Raw genomic sequence first — 13,506 nt, 5'->3', positions numbered from 1 at the left:
AAGGCATGTGCTTACAAGTAACGACAATGAATTTATAATGGCTTCATAGGTAGAATTCTATTCATTGGCTCTATGACTATAATTTCCATATAGTTTAAATGTAAACACTTCTAAAAATCAGCCCTAGTTTAAAAATACATTAAACCATATTTGTTTAACTTCTAAAGGCAATTCCAAATGATTGGTTCAGTAAACAAATTTGGTCCCAGATATTTATATTTTATTAATATAAACACATAAGTATTTTTGTTGGTGTTAAATGGAATTGTTATTTAGAAAATTCTGTTCTCTGTTCAGAACCTAATAAAACAAAATGTACTGGTACAAAAGATAATATTAATCTTGATATCACTAAACCTAAAACTAAGCTTACAAAGTAGGCCATATAATAAATGTTTAAGAGAAAAGGTTGGGTAGTCAACTAGGAACCTTTATAGACAAATTTTCTTTCACCAGCATTTGGAAGAAAAAAAATGGAGAGAATGAACTAAGTCTTGTTGAATGACACGTATATAAAGCAGAATGAGGGGCAACAGAAACCTAGATAATTTCTTATTTCTGTTCAGATTCCACTCACCCTCAGAGGAGCTGAGAATATTCTACGTAATTCAATTTTATTCTCTTCCCAATGTCCCTGTGAGATAAAGTCAGGAGGAAGGAGGAAAAAAGAACACAATGTCAGAGAGAGAGGCGTGTTGCCACTCAGAAGCCCTTAGGAAAGGGCAGGTGGATGCCACCACCGCTGTGTGATTCAACCACTGTGACTGGGCCTGAGGAGGCAGGAGAAGGAGGTGGCATTTGCATTTAAAGGTGCAGCAGTGGCATGAACCCTCTGCTGAGCTATCTTACTTTACCATATCTTCACATCTTAGTCCTACTTTAATAAGAACAATTATTTAGAAGAAGGTAGGCCAGATGTCCCTTGGGGTCTGGTAATGGCCACAGTTGGAACTGTCCTGGGGGATGGGGGCGGGGGGGGGGGGCGGGGGGGGGGGAAGAAGGAGGGTGGATACATGTGCCTTCTCTCCCCCAGGCCGAATATTCTATGCCATTTGACCTGGGCATTTGAGAAAAAGTAAACACAGAAACAAGAACTTAGAATTTGTTAGTACCTTAACTTCTTTTTTATTTTTTTTTAAAAGGAATGTATGCTTACTAGTGGAGGCTTGGAAAATACAGAATAATCTATACTAATAAAAGGGTAATATGCAAATAGTCGGGACGCCCTCGCATGTACCGACCGATCAGCTGGAGGCTGCGTGCGCAGCAGGTGCGAGTGGGCGGGACTTACAGCATCGGGGAAGGGGCAAGGCGCAGCAGAGGCCTCTCCACGTGCCTGCACTGGAGGTCCGCAGGCCTCCCCTGGCTCTGACCTACCTCTTTGGGACAATCCATCGAGGAGCCCCGGATGGGTGGGCAGGGCCTACCTCTTTGGAGCGATGGATCGCGGAGCTCCCGCACTGTGACAGGCACAGGCCAGGCTCGGGGGGGACCCACTCCCACCAAGTGTGCAAATTTCGTGCACTGGGCCACTGGTATATATAATAAATAATCATCTATTGTGGTAATAGATATCTTTCTTAACCAATATGTTCTCTCGTGCATATGTAGTGTGTGTGGGTGTGTGTGTGTGTGTGTGTGTGTTAGAGAGACAGTCATAACAAATATGTAATTTTGTGTCCTGCTTCTTTTAAATTTTCAAAACATTTTCTTCCACCTGAATTTCATGTGGTACAAAAGTGTTACCCACTTGAACCTGTCACCTAGGTACTAGTAGAAGGTTCTTTCCATTCTCAGGCCAACCTCCCTTCCAAGGCAAATAAATGAGAGACACGTTATATTGTGTAGGGCGTATATAGAAAATTGTCTTTTACAGGAGCAAAAATATTTGGGTGTTTTATATGTAGTATAGCTTAGTGATCCAGTTTACACTGACAACTTTAGTTGTGAGGACATGCATTACATATGCCAAAGAACTCAACAGACAGCAGGTAGTTTAACCCTTGATTAAGCACAAAATGTCTGATTTATTTTTTTTAAATATGTTTTAAGAAGGTTCTTCATTTGTAAATTCAAGTTTGGTTGGCCCTTTTTAGTGTTTTTGCTCAATATTTTGAACATTTTTATTTTCTTCTTTTTGTAGAGTCTTTGAGCTTTTCTCTCAAATTCTTGTTTCTTAAGCAGTACACTTAGCTTGTACCTGTTCATATTCTCCTTATGCTTTTTGATTTGGTGCTTTCTTGCCATTTTCCTTGGAATCATAATGGGGTTTACTCTTTTTCTATGGTGTTCTTCAGACAAAGCCTGAATGGGGCCCAGTTTAGGCTACATAAGGAAGTGAAGTAGTAGCAGGAACAAGGAAAAGAAACCTGAGGAGGTAGAAGCCACTGAATTCAAACTTCACCTATGTCATAGCTTTGCCTTGAACCCAAGTGGTGTGATTTTTTGTAGGAACAATATTTTAAAAATATATATATTTTATTGATATTTTTACAGAGAGGAAGGGAGAGAGATAGTTTGAAACATCGATGAGAGAGAAACATCCATCAGCTGCCTCCTGCACACCTCCTACTGGGGATGTGCCTGCAACCAAGGTACATGCCCTTGACCGGAATCGAACCTGGGACCTTTCAGTTCGCAGGCCGACGCTCTATACACTGAGCCAAACTGGTAGGGCTGTAGGAACAATTTTAAGACACAAAGACAGAAGTTAAAAATAAGAAGGTATAAACTCAGTTAGACAATCAGGCTATACAGAGAAATGACTTTTCTTAATTCTCAAATATATAACAAAGTTTAACATATTCCCATTTATGAAACCCTGAGGCCATCTGACAAAAAGCATTGTAAGCTTACTTCATATTATTATCCCGGGGTAAGAAATGTTTGTTCCTGGCTTGTTTATTACTGTATAATTAGTTGATATTAGTTTAGTAAATATTGGATATTATCTTCAAAATAGGTACCAATTTTATGGCCGCCTTTGATGGTGTTTAGAACAATGACCTATCTTGCTGTTGGATCATGTGGTTTAGAGATTATCCTATTTGTTGTTCTGTTGACAGGAACCCTTACCACACAAGTCTATGTCTGAAGTTAATTAAGCATGAGAAAAGCATAGTACTTACAACAACACGCATTCCTTAGGCAGTCTGAGCTCCTGATATCCAAGGGTCTCTAGCAAAAATCAAATCATAAAGTAAACCTTGAACGAAGGAAAGTACCATGATGGCTGAATGGGGCTGAGGCAGCAGAAGCCCAAGATGAGCAAAAGGTGCCAAAAATCTGTCACACCACAGTGAACCCACTGGCAGCATCCCTGTTGGGAGAAGGCTCACCACAGGCTGCCTGGACCGGCCATTCAACATAAACTGTGGGGGCAGGGGAGGAGGTGTGTGGTTTGCACCAGGAAAGTGCATATCCCCGTACATCAGATTCCCCTCCAGTATTTTACTCTTTGCCCCTCCAAGCATACCAACGTGAAAGCCCTATGCCCTAAAAATGAAAAAAAAAATTACTTGTAAACTGTGAGAACATTATGTAATGTGAAACATGGTAGTTTATGAAATCAGCCATGTAAATTGTGAAACCAAAGTCAAAGTTCTATTTGTTCCATGCCAGTGTTTAAAAAAAAAAAAGAAAAGAAAAAGAACAGCACACTTTCAAAGATAGAAACTGAAAAGGAGAAAACAAGTATGAGTACAGACATGCGGGAGCCTTCCCGACACCATGCCCATGGCCCAAACATTCCACGCCCAACCACTGCAGCCGGCCGCTTGCCTCTGTTCGTGACTATATCTAGGGAATGAAAAGTACATTGAAGCATTGTCATTGTTGACAATGTTGTAGCGAACATCCCTTCCCTCCAGAGCATTCGAAATTTGTGAATGTGGAGCCAGGGACGCTGAATCATAGAAAAATGCAGATGTGCTAGTATGTTATACTCTTTAAAAAAGTATGTTTTATTGATTTCAGAAAGGAAGGGAAAGGAAGAGATAGATAGAAACATCAATGATGAGCGAGAATCATTGATTGGCTGCCTCTTGAACACACACACCCCCACCCCCACCCCCAGGACCAAGCCTGCAACCCAGGCATGTGCCCTGACCTGAACCGAATGTTGACCTCCTGGTTCCTAGGTCAATGCTCAACCACTGAGCCACGCTGGCCAGGCGTGTTATACTTTTGTGGATCTAAAGAAACAAAGATCTCGGGAGCAAGGCTACGCCTCCCTGAGAGAGCCCCAAGCCACACACTGGCTGTGAAGACAGCTTTAGCTGTGGGGGCTGGGCTGTAAAGGAATAGAAGGAACTGAAGAGATGGTGGTGAGATGATGGAGATTACAGAGCTGCCCTCATTAGGGAAAAACGGTGGGGAGGGAAGGAGAGGGGGAGGGGGGAAGGAGGGAGGGAGGGAGGGAGGGAGGGAGGGAGGACAGAAAAACAGAAATGGCAATTAATGTGGAGGGGGGGCAAATATATAATGATGGAAGGTGGTTTGACTTCGGGTAGTGGGCACACAATGCAACAATATACAGAGCATAGAAATCTACACTTGAAACCTATGTGATGTTATTAACCAAATAAAAAGGGGGAGGAAATGGTGATCAAGACTCGATCTCAACTCGGAAATGCTGAGGGAAGTACTATTTGCTGCAGCAAGGCCCAGGGAATGGTGGCTGCAGCAGGGGCCTAGCATGGAGAGCGGAGGAAGCAAATAGGAGACCTTTCTACTCAGAGAAATTCCCACTTAGAGCCACTTGCCTGGGAGACAGCAAAACGGAACATTGCGAAACCTGTTCTCGGCCACTGCAGTTGGTTAAGACCATGAACTTCGAGTGCCCCAGGTATGCGGGGCCCTCAGAGCATCTAACTAGAACCTGTTTCCCCACCAGTGAACCAGGGGCCTAGTTTTAACCAGCAAAGAGCCTGTGGATTTGTTTACTACCCAAGCGCTAGTTTTCAATGTTTACTTTGGAGCAGTTACCAACCCTTGACTTATCCCCATTGGCAAAACGACTCAGTGAATTATTGTCTAAGGTGCACTCCATTGCCTGGCAACAGAAAGAAAGAGAGAGGGAGAGAGAGAGAGAGAGAGAGAGAGAGAGAGAGAGAGAGAGAGAGAGAGAGAAAGAAAGAAAGGGAGGGAGGGAAGGAGGGAGGGAGGTGGGGGGAAGGGAGGGACTTTTTTAAATGCTAGGGATTTTTTGTTTGTTTTGTTACACAGGGCCATGAACAAGAAAGATAAGTGGTAATGTGTACATGACCTAAAGGTGACTGTAGCCCCAAAAAGACTAGTAAAACCAGATAAACTCTGCAAAGAACCAGCTAGTGCGCTCCAGTTCCTGTGCAGGAGGACAACTGGAGAGACAGAGGCAGATAAGAATGATAAGAATATGTGGCCTCCGTGAATGCCGTTTCTGGAATCCTAGCCACCAGTACCAGCCTTCCACCTCCATCCCAATGCCTTCGATCTCCTGGTGACAAGAGGGGAAACCTGGAAACCCCTTCCTTCTTGCTGGAGCTGTCAGCACCGCTGATAACTTGGAGCCCAGCTCCCTGTTGCCAATGGCATCACTGTATCCTAACATCTCTTCTAATAGACCCCATCCCTGTCACTACGGCAACTGCCATCTTCTCTCGTTTGGTTGCCATGGCCTCCACAATCTTTTGCTGCCCATCCTGGTACCTCCCCTGATCACTGCTGATGTGCCCACCATCTAAGGAGAGCAACCATCCATCTGGTTTTGCCTGGGACTGAGGGGTTCCCGGGGTTCAATGTGGGACTTGCGCCACTAGAATGGGGAAGTCCCAGGCAAACCAAGGTGTCATCCTACCACCATAGTGGCCACAGCTGCCACTACCAACCACCATCTTGTGTCTTAGACCTCAAGGTGAGAACAGTGGAATCAGGCACGTATTTCTGTCCTAAGAAAAACCCCTGGGGCAGCTTTCTCCTCCACTTTGAATGCCCTGCGGGGCCCCTGGAGAGACTCGCAACCCTTCACTTCCCGGATGGAACTCTGCAGCCCTGGGAAGTGGGACTTCCTCTCTTCAGTCAACTCTCCATGACAGTTCTGTGTCCATCCTGCCTCCCCACAGGGTGGCCTCCAGGCCAGATCTCGCCATCTCACCAATGCCCTTTGGTTTGGGAGGACCCGCACTGTCTCACCTGAGCGCTGTGGCCTGTACCAATAACTCACTGCAACTGTCGAATATGTGTGCACCAAGGTACCCTGCAGAATGCTGCTTTTTTTTTTACTTGAAAATCTGCCAACGTGTTATGCTAAATGCTAAATGGTAGGGATACTTCCAGACAATGATTATTCCAGATAACTTTCTTGAAAAGAAAGAAGTAAAATCTTTCAAGAAGTTTCTTAATCTCACCAGAAGCTCGCTTTTAAAAAGTCAAAATGGACATTAATTTGCTGGGTTTTGTAAAAGCCACATATGCTCATTTCAAATGCTTTGGAAAACAGAGAAAATCATATAAACTTAACCAAAACCAAAAATCATCCTAAATCCCACCAGTTGGGTGGCCGCCAATGTGTTTACAAGCAGTGCTGTCACGGATATCCTGGGTGAACAACTCTGTGTACTTTTGTATGTCTTCCCGTAGCTTAAATTCCTAGAAACTGAATCGCAAAGTTCCCCTCTCTTATGCATAAAACTCCCACACTGGCCAGACATTCCTCATACCAGCCTTAAAAGTCAGGCATCCAGTCTTTCCCTCCCCCACTCCCATCCACCTACTTTCGTCCACATCCTGCCACTGGCTAGTCTCAGGCGAGGCAGCTTGTTTCACAGGCCACTCGTGTTACACGCATGGAATGTGGCTGAGCAAAAAGTAGAAGTATTGTCTGTATGAAACAGGATTTCAAAATGGTGGCCTGAGAGAGAGGCTGTGAGAAATGACGAATAATAAAACGGGCACTTTTAAGTCCTAAAGTAGACGTCTGCGCCTTCTCAGAGGCCCCATTGAGGTCTCAGGTTTGACGCCTCGTCTTCGCTTTGAATGCTCATGCTGGGTAGGAAACATGTCTAAATATTTGACAAACTTGAGTGCACTCTCTTTTCTAACAGACAGATTCTTCATGGGGCAACTTGGGGCCAAGTGTCAAACAGATGAACTGGTGCCCACTGTTGGTCATGAAGGTTGACAGGTTCTTTTTGGCACCACAAATCAGTTAATCCTTGCAACAATCCTGGGACGGGTAGATGATATACCTGAGGCTCCGTGACTAGGAGGGGCTAGGAGGGGACTTGCCCGGGGTAGTGGGTGAGGCCCAGGGGTCTAAGCCAGGTCACCCTGACACCAAAGCCCCTGTTTCTTTCACTATTTCAGAAGCTTGTCACAGCCTCACTGCAGGCCATTTCCTCCACCCGCATGGTTAGGCCAGTGGTCGCCAAACTGCGGCTCGGCAAACCACGGCTCACGAGCCACATGCGGCTCTTTGGCCCCTTGAGTGTGGCTCTTCCACAAAATACCGACTTCTGCGCATGGGCCACGAAGTTTCAATCGCACTGTACGTGCACGCCTGCATGTGGTATTTTGTGGAAGAGCCACACTCAAGGGGCCAAAGAGCTGCATGTGGCTCGCGAGCCGCGGTTTGCCGACCACGGGGTTAGGCAATCTCCTTTTAATAATGCCCTCTCCCCTGGGATAAAGATGGAATCAAAAGAGAGAAAACTACTCTATTTCTTCTGGGCTGGACTCTTGACCTGTTTTTTTGTATTTATTTCTTGCATTTTTTTAAAAAATATATTTTATTGATTTTTTTACAGAGAGGAAGGGAGAGGAAGAGGAATACAGAGTTAGAAACATCGATTGCCGGGGTCCAACCCCAGCGGGTCCAGGGGTCCCCAAAGGTGTGGATGGAGTCGGCGAAGAAGGAATGACACAGAGACAGCGTTCAGTTGATCAGCAGCCTAGCCAGGATCTCCAGCCAAGTTCTGGTCTCAATCTCCAGAGAGGTTCTGCTTAGGATCTCCAGCCAGGTTCTGTGTCCATGGTCTCTTGCTAGGTTTTCCAGCCAGGTTCTCCAGGTTCTCCAGCCAGGTTCTGTAGCCATGTTCCCTCGCTAGGTTCTCCAGCCAGGTTCTGTCCAGGTTCTCCAGCCAGGTTCAGTCACCAGGTTCTAGTCAGGTTCTCTTGCCAATTTCTGTAGTCAGGTTCAGTCCAGGATCTTTTGCCATGTTCTCTCCAGCGAAGTTCTTCTGTCTCTAGAGAACGTTCTCTGTAGGTTCTGTGCCTAGGTTCTGTCTCTCTCTCTGTCTCCTAAGTTCTGTGTTCTAAGTTCTGTCTTGTTACAACTGTATTTATACCAGTTGATTCAATCCTATCAATCTCTATTACAAAGGTTAGGGCGTTTCTTATCTCCATTCCAGGGAGTAAAGATTATGTAGCTTAAGCATGATTGTTTGTAGTGATTAACTACCCGCCTGGCACTTAGTTAAGGAGTTTCATCCCCTCCCTGACTTCAGGGAAAAATTCCTACCTGGGGAAACAACCTTTCTAGGAGAGGCATCCCCTCCCTGACTTCAGGGAAAAATTCCTACCTGGGGAAACAACCTTTCTCGGAGAGGTGACCTTGGTTAAAACACACAGCGCTAAGGGGAGCAAACATATTAAGAACAGTATGCCATATATTCCAGGTCCTTTGAAACAGCAAGGATGGACCGGCTCCCGGCAAATTCCCCCTTTTTTATTTTTTAAAAGCAGGCATTAAAAAGAAAAACCCCAAATGCTCTCTTGTATCCATTTTAAGAGTAGGATTGGGGCTTTCTGCTATTACCTGAGTCCTGATTACCCCAGGGAGAACTTGCCAATCCTGCACTTTCCCGGGGTGGAAAGGCTGCAGTGGGGTTAAGAATAAGGCTCCTTGGGCCTACCTTCTCCCATGCCTTTACATTTACCTTTCGGGCACCTTTCCTTCCTCAGAAAAGCATGGATGTATTTCTTGTATAAAATGTTCCATCTGACTGGGAGTAACCTTAATTCCTCTGCTAGCAAGCATATGTGTTAAAAGATCAATACAGAGTCTTCTTTCTTTGGACTCAGTATGGCACATCTTCTTAATCTAAGAATCAATACAGAGTCTTCTTTCTTTGGACTCAGTATGGCACATCTTCTCAATCTAAGAATCAATACAGAGTCTTCTTTCTTTGGACTCAGTATGGCACATCTTCTCAATCTAAGAATCAATACAGAGTCTTCTTTCTTTGGACTCAGTATGGCACATCTTCTCAATCTAAGAATCAATACAGAGTCTTCTTTCTTTGGACTCAGTATGGCACATCTTCTCAATCTAAGAATCAATACAGAGTCTTCTTTCTTTGGACTCAGTATGGCACATCTTCTCAATCTAAGGTCTGTACTATCCACGTTCTTACCCTACTTATCCTCTGTAGGGGGGTTTGCAGCACCCTGGTGGAGTCTTATCCGTCCTAAATGTGGGGGTTCTCAATGGGGGGGCTTACCTATGGGAATCCTGTTTCAGGGGTTCCCAAAGGTGTGGACAGAGTCAGCGAAGACTATCCACCCTCTTCCAAAGGTGGAGTCCTATCCGTCCCGAGTGTGGGGTGCTTACCTACGGGTCCCTGTTCGGGCGCCATATGCTGGGGTCCAACCCCAGCAGGTCCAGGGGTCCCCAAAGGTGTGGACGGAGTCGGCGAAGAAGGAATGACACAGAGACAGCGTTCAGTTGATCAGCAGCCTAGCCAGGATCTCCAGCCAAGTTCTGGTCTCAATCTCCAGAGAGGTTCTGCTTAGGATCTCCAGCCAGGTTCTGTGTCCATGGTCTCTTGCTAGGTTTTCCAGCCAGGTTCTCCAGGTTCTCCAGCCAGGTTCTGTAGCCATGTTCCCTCGCTAGGTTCTCCAGCCAGGTTCTGTCCAGGTTCTCCAGCCAGGTTCAGTCACCAGGTTCTAGTCAGGTTCTCTTGCCAATTTCTGTAGTCAGGTTCAGTCCAGGATCTTTTGCCATGTTCTCTCCAGCGAAGTTCTTCTGTCTCTAGAGAACGTTCTCTGTAGGTTCTGTGCCTAGGTTCTGTCTCTCTCTCTGTCTCCTAAGTTCTGTGTTCTAAGTTCTGTCTTGTTACAACTGTATTTATACCAGTTGATTCAATCCTATCAATCTCTATTACAAAGGTTAGGGCGTTTCTTATCTCCATTCCAGGGAGTAAAGATTATGTAGCTTAAGCATGATTGTTTGTAGTGATTAACTACCCGCCTGGCACTTAGTTAAGGAGTTTCATCCCCTCCCTGACTTCAGGGAAAAATTCCTACCTGGGGAAACAACCTTTCTCGGAGAGGTGACCTTGGTTAAAACACACAGCGCTAAGGGGAGCAAACATATTAAGAACAGTATGCCATATATTCCAGGTCCTTTGAAACAGCAAGGATGGACCGGCTCCCGGCAATCGATGAGAAACATAGATTCAGCTGCCTCCTGCACACCCCCTACTGGGTATGTGCCCGCAACCCAGGTACATGCCTCTGACCGGAATCAAACCTGGGAACCCTCAGTCCGCAGGCCGACGCTCTATCCGCTGAGCCAAACCAGTCAGGGCTATTTCTTGCATTTATTTGCCTTTTTTTTTTTGTCTTCCAACCGTAAGTCAAATTTCAGTAAGAAGTAGGAGAGCTTCGGTTGAGATGGGTCCCTGTGAAAGCTGAGTCTAAAGAGGACCAAGCTTAGCCCTCACGGCATGTGCTAGAACAAGGAGGCAGAACCCAAGTTCAACTGAGGACTGAGGGACGGGCAGAGCCCCATCCTATTTTTAGAAGAAAGACATTCTCAGGATTGTGGAGTTAAAGATTGACTAATCCCTGGTTACTTGACCTAGGAGCTAAGCAAATGGAAATAGGATTGAAAATATTTTTTCAAAGGCCCCATTAAGCCCTCAGGTTAGACCGCTTGTCTTTGCTTTGAATGCTCAGTGCTGGGTAGGAAAAGATGGGTGTATTTCCAGAGAACGCATGCCTGGCCAACAATAAGAGCTTGTGATTACTTGGGCATTAAAGCCAACCTCAGACTCCTAAACCCATGAGATATCAAATGGGCTTGAAATTGATACAGCTCCCACAAGAACTTCCTCTTCAAAGCCTTTTTAAATATGGCCACATTTGCCAATGGACAAGGGCCAAATACTCCATTGGTAGCCAGAGTGACTGACCCAGGAGCTCACACTTCTGGCAAGGAAAGGAAACTTGTTATTCCTGCCTGTTGAGAAACATGTGCTATGGAACCATAGCTGCTGTGTAATGTTTCCTATGTTGCCTTATTCTAAATGAGTTTAAGTTGTTGTTATGTAGTTACTAGAGGCTCAGTGCACGAAATTTGTGCACAGGTAGGGTCCCTAGTGGTTGCCGGCTGCCGGCAGGGGCCTTCCTTCATTCCACGCCGCCTCCTGATGGTCAGCACACATCATAGTGAGCAATCAAACTCCAGGTCAGTCAAACTCCCGAGGGGGACATTTTGCATATTAGGCTTTTAGATAGATAGATAGATAGATAGATAGATAGATAGATAGATAGATTCTTTCCTTTTTCGCCATTCTATAGTAGGATATTGGAGGTATATTAGGGTATCAAACATCATCTAGCAGTAATTCATCCAACCATGTGGAGCTATTATCCAGATCTAACAGAGAATTAAACACCACCCAGGAGTCCTTCTGTCGAAGTTAAATCAAGCAATTTGATAAAGCTTTGGATGGATCTCCTTCGGGCGGGGCAGAGCTGGCCAGCAGGAACCAAAAGCACAGCGGAGAGTCAGATCCAATCTCACGCTGTGAAATAGGAACTGGAGCAGGGCCTCCCCTCCAGGAATGGAGGTGTTGTAAACTGCGAATACTGATGATACTAAAAACTGCATAAAACTAATAGCACAGAATCACAGCATATCATCAATTCAAAAGTATTTAGGATCAGCTATGGCATAAGAAAACTTGAAATGCCCTGAAATCTTATAAATCCTATATGAAAGAAAGTCGGTATTGATTCTCCCAAATTTTACAACAAATCATAAATTTTCAATGGCATTCCCAGTAGTAAGGTGATTTTAATTGATTTCAGAGAGGAAGGGAGAGGGAGAGAGAGATGGAAACATCATTGATCGACCACCTCCCGCACACTCTACACTGGGGATAGAGCCCCTAACCCGGGCATGTTCCCTGACTTGGAATCGAACTGCAACCTCCTGGTTCATAGATTGATGCTCAACCACTAAGCCACACTGGCCGGGCTTATTTAACTTTGAAAACACAGTTTTCCTACCTACTAAACAAAAGGTCCAAACAAGAGAATGAAGAATATTACTAATATTTAAATTCTTTCATTTGTAACTCCATGTTTACTAAAAGAAATAATGATTATCTTTGAGTCACTTTTGGAAGTTAGCTAATGATACATCAGTAATTGGTTAATCTGAATGTTAATGGAAGTCAAATGCCATGGTGTTGAACTTCACTTCTAAACACAGGCATCAGAAAAGCAAAAAGAGCCTTCACTGGTTTGGCTCAATGGATAGAGCATTGGCCCAGGTTTGATTCCAGTCAAGGGTACATGCCTGGGTTGCAGGCTCGATCCCCAGTAGGGAGCATGCAGGAGGAAGCCGATCAATGATTCTCTCTCATCATTGATGATGTTTCTATCTCTTTCTCCTTCTCCCTTCCTCTCTGCAATCAATAAAAATATTTTTTAAAAGGGAAAAACTATGACACATCTAATCATGACTTCTTTTGTTGAGAAACTAATATGTATTTTGAAACTCTCAATCCCAACATTGTCAAATATCACTTAATATGGAATGTGGTTCTAATGAGGCATGCTAAAGCTTCCTGAGAAAATCACAGTGGCTCCCAACTTTCCATTAGCTGGGAACTTAAAGAAGTGCAAATGTGTCGCCAACCTCAAAGACACTCGACACAAATGTTTTCAGTTCTAAAAAAGAAAAGTAATTGTGAACAAAATAGTACTAGCAAATACTGGGGGTAGGAGTTCTCATAGTTTGAGAACTAAGTTTAGGAAAAACAGTCCCCTCTCCTGCTTACTGGCTGGGTTGTGCTAAGGGCAGGGATGGCTTTTGTAACTCTCCCCACCCTTCCTGGGATGGGTCCAGCCCATTGGCAGCCTAGTTATGGAACATCCAGTTAAACTGGATCTCTGGGAGTGGAGCCGAGGTTGCACTTTCTCAATTTGAGAACAGTGTGCACAAGAAACACGATCTCTGCCTTCCCTTTAGTTTTCCTTGGATTTGATCGTATATCTGGACCCATGGAAAACTGCCACTGGCCCATGTGACTGCTGGTGGCAGCTGAGGCTAGGAGGAAAGAGGAAGAGAGAGTCAGGGACCCACTGGGGAAGTCAGTTATTATCAAGTAGGGCGGCATCAATACAATAGACATCTGTTCCATTGAGAAAAGATCTTTGTTTAACATACGGGGATTTAGGGGTAAGTCACGCTCTTTGGGTATATCATCAATAATCCAACCTGTAGATGGCGGA

This window comes from Myotis nattereri (assembly GCF_964212035.1).
Source record: "Myotis nattereri genome assembly, chromosome: 9".
Classification (NCBI taxonomy): domain Eukaryota; kingdom Metazoa; phylum Chordata; class Mammalia; order Chiroptera; family Vespertilionidae; genus Myotis; species Myotis nattereri.
This window is presented reverse-complemented; position numbering follows the sequence as displayed.